The sequence below is a fragment of the Pezoporus occidentalis genome, unplaced genomic scaffold (assembly GCF_034315485.1).
Source record: "Pezoporus occidentalis ecotype Australia unplaced genomic scaffold, CSIRO_AGI_Poc_V1 ctg34, whole genome shotgun sequence".
In the NCBI taxonomy this organism is placed as follows: Eukaryota; Metazoa; Chordata; class Aves; order Psittaciformes; family Psittacidae; genus Pezoporus; species Pezoporus occidentalis.
The window spans coordinates 6,021,485-6,029,422 of record NW_026915376.1 but is presented as its reverse complement, the minus strand read 5'-3'; positions in this window follow the sequence as shown (position 1 = coordinate 6,029,422).

Below are 7,938 nucleotides of genomic sequence, written 5' to 3'. Positions count from 1 at the left end.
GAAGTTTCTTCTTTTTTATTTTTTTTTTCAATGTGTCACATAAGTCTGTGGAAATTTACAGTTGAAATGGAATTAAGTTTGAATGTCTAGGCAACTATCAGTCATGCTGCGCAGTTCTGGGCAAAGATTCAAAGGTTTCCCAGAAAGACAAATGATTACAATGGAATGATATCTATGCTCTTAAAAATTCTCATCTCTCAGAACTGAGATTCAAACAGCTGGTTTGGTTGAGGGTTTTGTTGGGGGTTATTTTCAGAGATAAACTGATATACACGTTTTAAGCTAGCACTAAGCAGGTAGAGATGATCTCTGATACCTCTGAGGTCAATGCATGTTGTAAAAGCCACTGAAAGGCTGTCACTGTTGTTGGAGAAAATAGCAGTAATATGGCTTTCAGAAACTATGCATACTGGAATAGGACAAGAAAAGATGAAAACTATTTTAAAATCTTCAATGCTGTACAAGGTTTCAAAGTATTATTGTATTCTAAAGTTGCTGATGTTAATATATGTGCAGATATGGTTTCCAAACCTTTTTATTCCTGTTTTGAGCTAAGATACCTTTATTTTTAAGGGAAGCTGTAGAAGAAGACATTCCCATTAAAAAATTGATAGATCCATACTCTCTGGGACTAGGTGGTGGACCTGCCTCTTGGGACAAAAGCAGTGCAGTCTAAGTTAGAGAGGCTTTGAGGGTTTTTTTCATTTTTATGATAATATGTAACTTGTTTCTTCCCTACTACTAACTTAAACTTACTGGAACAGAAGATTTAGTTCTTGAGTAACATAAGTTTCCAAAATCTCTAAATTAAAACAAGACCATGCTTACCAAAGTAAGCTATAACAGGTGAAAACAAAGGGAGAGAAAATAATAAAAAAGAATATGTGGAGAAGGAGAAAAGCCTGTGGAGTTTGTTACTCTTTCCTAAGAAGCCTGCTATTCAAACTTGACCAGGTTCATACATTTCTTTCAAATTTGACCACGTTCATACATTTCATTTTGATGAGGCCTTTAAAAACCATAAATTAATCAGTCCATATTTAGTCAGTGATTATGGAAAGGCTTCAGACAGCCATGTATCTGAGTGAATGGAAAGGCCCAATGCATAAAGTCAGGATTGTACAAATCTGCCACCAGAGGCAAAACTGAAGACACAGATGTGTGAGGTGTCCCTGCCCATGGCAGGGGGGTTGGAACTAGATGATCTTAAGGTCCTTTCCAACCCTAACTGTTCTATGATTCTATGTGGAAACAGAACAAGGAGGCACACAGTAAGCATAGGGTCAAAAAGAAAGAAGTGGAGGCAAGCAGACATCCAGTGAGGAAGCATTTGCCCAGCTGGCTATGATAAATAAAGAATGTGTAATTGAGGGAACTTTCAATATAATTAAGAATTAGGATTAACCTGGTTTAAATAGCTACTGATCAAAAAGTCATGATTGTACCATAATTGCTATTAATCTATAAGGAATTCTATTACACGTTGGATTTCCAAGGCACTTTTTTAAAAGCATTTAAGTTCTCCTCCAGATTAATGTTGTTAATTCCTTCTCCTGGTATTCTTTTGGATCCACACATTGGTTAGAACATTATCCTCATACTAAAGGTGACCTACTCCTCAAACAGATAAAGAGGGGTGCTTTCCAAACGCAAATTTAAATCAATAAGCTTTGGGTTAAAATCTATAAATACTAATTTTATTATGTATAGTGCAGAAAAATATTATCCCAGACAGCAAATGGGGTGAATGACTGCTTGATGTACTGGAACTATAATAGACAGTGCCTAGCAGCTTGGTTTTACATGATTTTGCAAAGCACAATGCAAAGTTATGGGCTTCAAAATAAGAGAGAATTGCTCCTTAATAAGCAATGAATGTAAGTCAAGACTCTACTTGAACATAACCAGTTTGAGTGTACCCAAAATAATACTTGCCGTGGTTTAAACCCTAGCCAGACAGCTTGTTCACTCACTCCCAGTGAGTGAGTGAAGGGGCTCTCCCCTTCCCCGCTCCTGGAGGAACGGGGAGGAGGATTGAAAGAGTGCAACTCCTACGGGTTGAGACAAGAACAGTCCAGCAACCAATGTACAACACAAATCACCACTGCTACTACCAACGACAACAATGATAAGGGAAAATAACAAGGGAAGAGAATACAATACCACCGGCCAAGAAACAAGTCCCACCCGGAAGCCCGCGTCCTTCCAGGTAACTCCCAGTTACCCCCCACCCCGGGCATGACGTGCTGTGGTATGGAATACCTCCCTGGCTAGCCCGGGTCAGGTGCCCCGTCTCTGCTTCCTCATGGCTTCCCCTCCTCCCTGGCAGAGCATGAGCCTCGCAAAGTCCTTGGTCAGGGTAAACATCACTTAGCAACAACTGAAAACATCGACTTCACCAACACTGTTCCCAGGCTGGAAGTCAAAACACAGCACTGCACCAGCTACCACAAAGGAGAAACATGACTGCTACTGTTGAACCCAGGACATTATCCACCCCTTATTCCATACCATTCACATCATGCTCAGTTCCCACATTTTCAATAGACCATCGCTCTCCCACATATATACATCCATATACACACAGACCAAGAGAAAAACATCATTTTCTTAGTGCATGGACCAATCCCTATAACGCTGCCGAGTCCACTCAGTCCATGATGTCAGGTTCCATCTCTTGTAACAGTCTTTCACGGCAGGAAAAGCTGTGTGCAGTATTGGATCGTTGCCGGCTGATGCTGGTCGTTCCTTTACTGTGGAACTCATCCGGTTCTATCAAAGTTCATTCTCTGTTGGGATGATGGTTGGAGGGAAGTCAGGGCTAGTTGCTGGTGACCTGGAGACATCTAGTTGATGAGCTATAAAAGTATTACACAGCAGTCAACAGCATACAATTAAGTTCATTGGCTGTTTTCCCCTAAAATCAAATCCCCTTGAGGTATACATCAGACTTCCCCATCTTCCCGCATTACCCACCAAGTATATCCACGTCCCTGAGCAAAAGCAATCCCACAAGTGAGTTTGCCTTTACCTGAGGCAGAAATAACCCAGACTGTCTTCCCCAGCAAATTCTTCATATGCACCATGGGAACTTTGTCCCCCTCTACAATATGTAAAAGTTCTGACTGGGCTGGGCCAGCCCTGTTGGCAGATCCTCTGGTGTTCAGCAACCAGGTGGCCTTTGGTAAGTGTGTATCCCAATGCTTGAAAGTTCCCCCACCCATTGCTCTCAGTGTAGTTTTTAACAGCCCATTGTACCGTTCGATTTTCCCAGAGGCTGGTGCATGGTAGGGGATGTGATATACCCACTCAATGCCATGCTCTTTGGCCCAAGTGTCCATAAGGTTATTCCGGAAATGAGTCCCATTGTCTGACTCAATTCTCTCTGGGGTGCCATGTCGCCACAAAATCTGTTTCTCAAGGCCCAGGATGGTGTTCCGGGCAGTGGCATGGGGCACGGCGTATGTTTCCAGCCACCCGGTGGTTGCTTCCACCATGGTAAGCACACGGCGCTTGCCTTGGCAGGTCGATGGGAGTGTGATGTAGTCAATCTGCCAGGCCTCCCCATATTTATACTTCAACCATCGTCCTCCATACCAAAGAGGCTTTAACCGCTTGGCTTGTTTAATTGCAGCACACGTTTCACACTCATGAATGACCTGGGCAATAGTGTCCATTGTTAAGTCCACCCCTCGATCACTGGCCCATCTGTATGTTGCATCTCTGCCCTGATGGCCTGAAGTGTCATGGGCCCACCGGGCCAAAAATAATTCACCTTTATGTTGCCAATCTAAGTCCATCTGAGCCACTTCAATATTAGTCGCTTTATCCACTTGTTGGTTGTTCTGGTGTTCCTCAGTGGCCCAGCTCTTAGGTACATGAGCATCTACATGACGTACCTTCACCACCAGGTTCTGCACCCGGGCAGCAATATCTTTCCACAGTGCAGCAGCCCAGATGGGTTTACCTCTGTGTTGCCAGTTGCTCTGCTTCCATTGCTACAACCACCCCCACAGGGCATTTGCCACCATCCATGAGTCAGTATAGAGATAAAGTACTGGCCACTTTTCTCGTTCAGCAATGTCCAGGGCCAGCTGGATGGCTTTCACCTTGGCAAACTGACTCGATTCACTCTCTCCATCAGCTGTTTCTGCAACTTGTCGTCCAGGACTCCATACAGCTGCCTTCCATCTCCGATGCTTTCCCACAATACGGCAAGAGCCATCAGTAAACAAAGCATACTGCTTTTCACTTTCTGACAGTTTATTATATGGTGGGGCCTCTTCAGCGCGCACCACCTCCTCCTCTGGTGACATTCCAAAATCTTTGCCCTCTGGCCAGTCCATGATGACTTCTAGAATGCCTGGACGACTGAGATTTCCTATTCAAGTTCGTTGTGTAATTAGTGCAGCTCATTTACTCCATGTAGCATCAGTTGCATGATGTGTAGAGGAGACCCTGCCTTTGAGCATCCAGGCCAGCAGGGGCAACCAGGGTGCCAGGAGGAGCTGTGCTTCAGTGCCAATCACTTCTGAAGCAGCTCGAACCCCTTCATAGGCTGCCAGTATCTCTTTTTCAGTTGGGGTATAGCTGGCCTCACATCCTCTGTATCCCCAACTCCAAAAGCCAAGGGGTTGACCTCGAGTCTCCCCTGGAGCTTTCTGCCAGAGGCTCCAGGTAGGACCGTTCTCCCCAGCTGCAGTGTACAGCACATTTTTTACATCTGGCCCGGTCCGGACTGGTCCAAGGGCTACAGCATGAACTATCTCGCGTTTAATTTGCTCAAAGGCTTGTTGTTGCTCAGGGCCCCATTTAAAATCATGCTTCTTCCGGGTCACGTGATAGAGAGGGCTTACAATTGAACTGTAATTTGGGATGTGCATTTTCCAGAACCCCACTGCACCCAAGAAAGCTTGCGTTTCTTATTAGTTGGTGGAGACATTGCTGTTATCTTGTTGACCACATCTGTGGGGATCTGTCTACGTCCATCTTGCCATTTTATTCCCCAAAATTGAATCTCCTGTGCAGGTCCCTTGACCTTACTCCGTTTTATGGCAAAACCGGCTTTCAGCAGGATTTGGATTATTTTCCTCCCTTTCTCAAAGACTTCTTCCGCTGTATCGCCCCACACAATAATGTCATCAATGTATTGCAGGTGTTCTGGAGCTTGCCCCTGTTCCAGTGCAGTCTGGATCAGTCCATGGCAAATGGCAGGGCTGTGTTTCTACCCCTGGGGCAGTCGGTTCCAAGTGAACTGGACACCCCTCCAAGTAAAAGCAAACTGTGGCCTGCACTCTGCTGCCAAAGGAATTGAGAAAAATGCATTGGCAATATCAATCGTGGCATACCACTTGGCTGCCTTTGACTCTAGTTCATACTGAAGTTCTAGCATGTCCGGTACGGCAGCACTCAATGGTGGTGTGACTTCATTCAGGCCACGATAGTCTACTGTTAGTCTCCATTCTCCATTAGACTTTCGCAGTGGCCATATGGGGCTATTAAAGGGTGGGCGGGTCCTACTCATCACTCCCTGACTCTCCAGTCTACGGATCAGCTGATGGATGGGAATCAGGGAGTCTCGGTTGGTGTGATATTGCTGCCAGTGCACTGTTGTGGTCGCAATTGGCACTTGTTGTTCTTCAACTTTCAGCAACCCCACAGCAGAAGGATCTTCTGAGAGACCAGGCAAGGTGGACAGCTGCTCAATTTCCTCAGTCTCCAAAGCAGCAATACCAAAAGCCCACCGGTACCCTTTTGGGTCTTTGAAGTACCCTCTCTTGAGGTAGTCTATGCCGGGGATGCATGGAGCCTCTGGACCAGTCACAATTGGGTGCTTTTGCCATTCCCTCCCAGTCAGGCTGATTTCAGCCTCCAGCACAGTCAACTCTTGGGATCCTCCTGTCACTCCAGAAATATAGATGGGTTCCACCCCTTGACAGCTTGATGGCATCAGGGTACACTGTGCACCGGTATCTACTAGAGCCTTATACTTCTGTGGGACTGATGTGCCAGGCCATCTGATCCACACAGTCCAGGAAATCCGATTGTCCCCTACCTCCACCTGGCTGGAGGCAGGGCCCCTCTAATGGTCATCACAGCGTTGGACACTTAAGTCATGGTAAAAGGGATTATTCTTTGTTATCACAGGAGCTGGAGTAAAATCAGCTCTTCCACTCCATCTGGGAAACTGCTCACCAGAGACTGAAGCCGTAGCTCTCATGGAACGATCAGTCTTGGCCCTTGCTCCCCTCTTCAGTTCACTCACCCGTTCCTCCAAAGCTGAAGTAGGTTTTCCATCCCACTTTGTCATGTCTTCTCCGTGATCCAGCAGGTAAAGCCATAGGGTGGCCCGTGGCGTATACCTTCTGTATCTCCTCTCTTGAACAATAGGACGCCTTTTGTTAATAGCTGAGACGTGTGTTGGTATACGTGAGGAGCTGGATAAATCAGATAGATCGTCCCTAAATTGTTTGAGGTCCTGGGACAGTTTTTTCACAGCTGAGATGATGGAAGGGGTGAGATTGTCTTCGAACTCTCGGAGTTTATGAACCATTTCATCCACTGTTAGTGGTACTATGTCATTCCAGGTTACTGTTGCCAATGAATGGGCATATGATGACGGTGCATTCCGTGTAAGTTTTCGCCACATGGGTCGTGTACATTCGACTTCATCTGGATCTATGGGTGTATCCCCGTTATTCGGCTTGATGCAGATCATCTCTGCAATGGCTGATTCCCTCAGAGACTGAATGCCTTTGTCTATAGTAGTCCACTTGGCCGAACGACTCGTAACATCGTCCTTGTACGGAAACCTTTCTTTCACAGCTGCCAAGAGCCGCCTCCAAAGGCTGAGGGACTTTTTCTCTCTTGCAATTGCTTTGTCAATTCCCCCTTCTCTAGCAAGTGATCCCAGCTGCTTGGCTTCTGTACCTTCTAGTTCGTGACCATCGGCCCCATTGTCCCAGCATCGGAGTAACCAGGTGATGATGTGCTCCCCTGGTTGACAGGTAAAATCTTTTCGCATATTCCGCAGCTCGGTTGAGGTCCAAGGTCGAGAAGTTACCTCTTCTTCTTCTTCTTCGTCATGTGATGATGACTCCTGATCAGATGCTGGACCGGGTGGTGAATTCATTGTTTCTTCATCTCGCTTCACCCTTTTTGCCTCTTTTTTCCTTGTTCTCTTGCGTACAGGGGCAACCGATATTGGTACGAATTGGTCCTCTGGTTTGGCTGCAGTGATTGTCACTGTGGTTTGAGTAGCAACTGTACTTGTTGCTGGGGGTGGTGTAGCTGCTCTGCTTGGAGCTGGGGTAACCGCGCTGTCTGTTGCAGTCGAAGTTCGAGCAGCTGCTATACTTGTCGCTGGGGTAGCTGCGCTGTTCATTGCAGCCAAAGTTTGAGTAGCTGCTGTACTTGTTGCTGGGGGTGGTGAAGCTGCTGTGCCTGGAGCTGGAGTAGCTGTGCTGACTGCTGCTTTGCCCTCATATCCGCCGACATTCTTTTCCTTTTGAAGGTGCTGGATAGTGTTGAACAAGGCCCTGTAAGCATAGGCCAAGCCCCAGCACGTTGCCGTGATTTGTCCATCTCTGGTATGGCCAGAATGACCACACACCTCATTTAAGTGTTTTACTAATTCTTCTGGATTTTGCAGTTGTTCGGTAGTGAAATTCCAAAGTACTGGAGGGGCCCACTGACCTAGATACTTGCCCATACTATCCCACACACCCTGCCACTCATGGCTGTCCAGCCTCAGGGAAAATCTCTCAGTCCTCCTACATCGTCGTTTGACCCCAGACAAGACCCAAACCTGACTCTGCTTAACTCTTGAAATCAGTAGTGGGCAAAACACACTCTGTGTGCATGCTAGCATGGTGATTCCCATCATGATCAGCAAACAAGTCTCAACAGCATTAAAAGGCCATTCAAAAACTTCAAAAC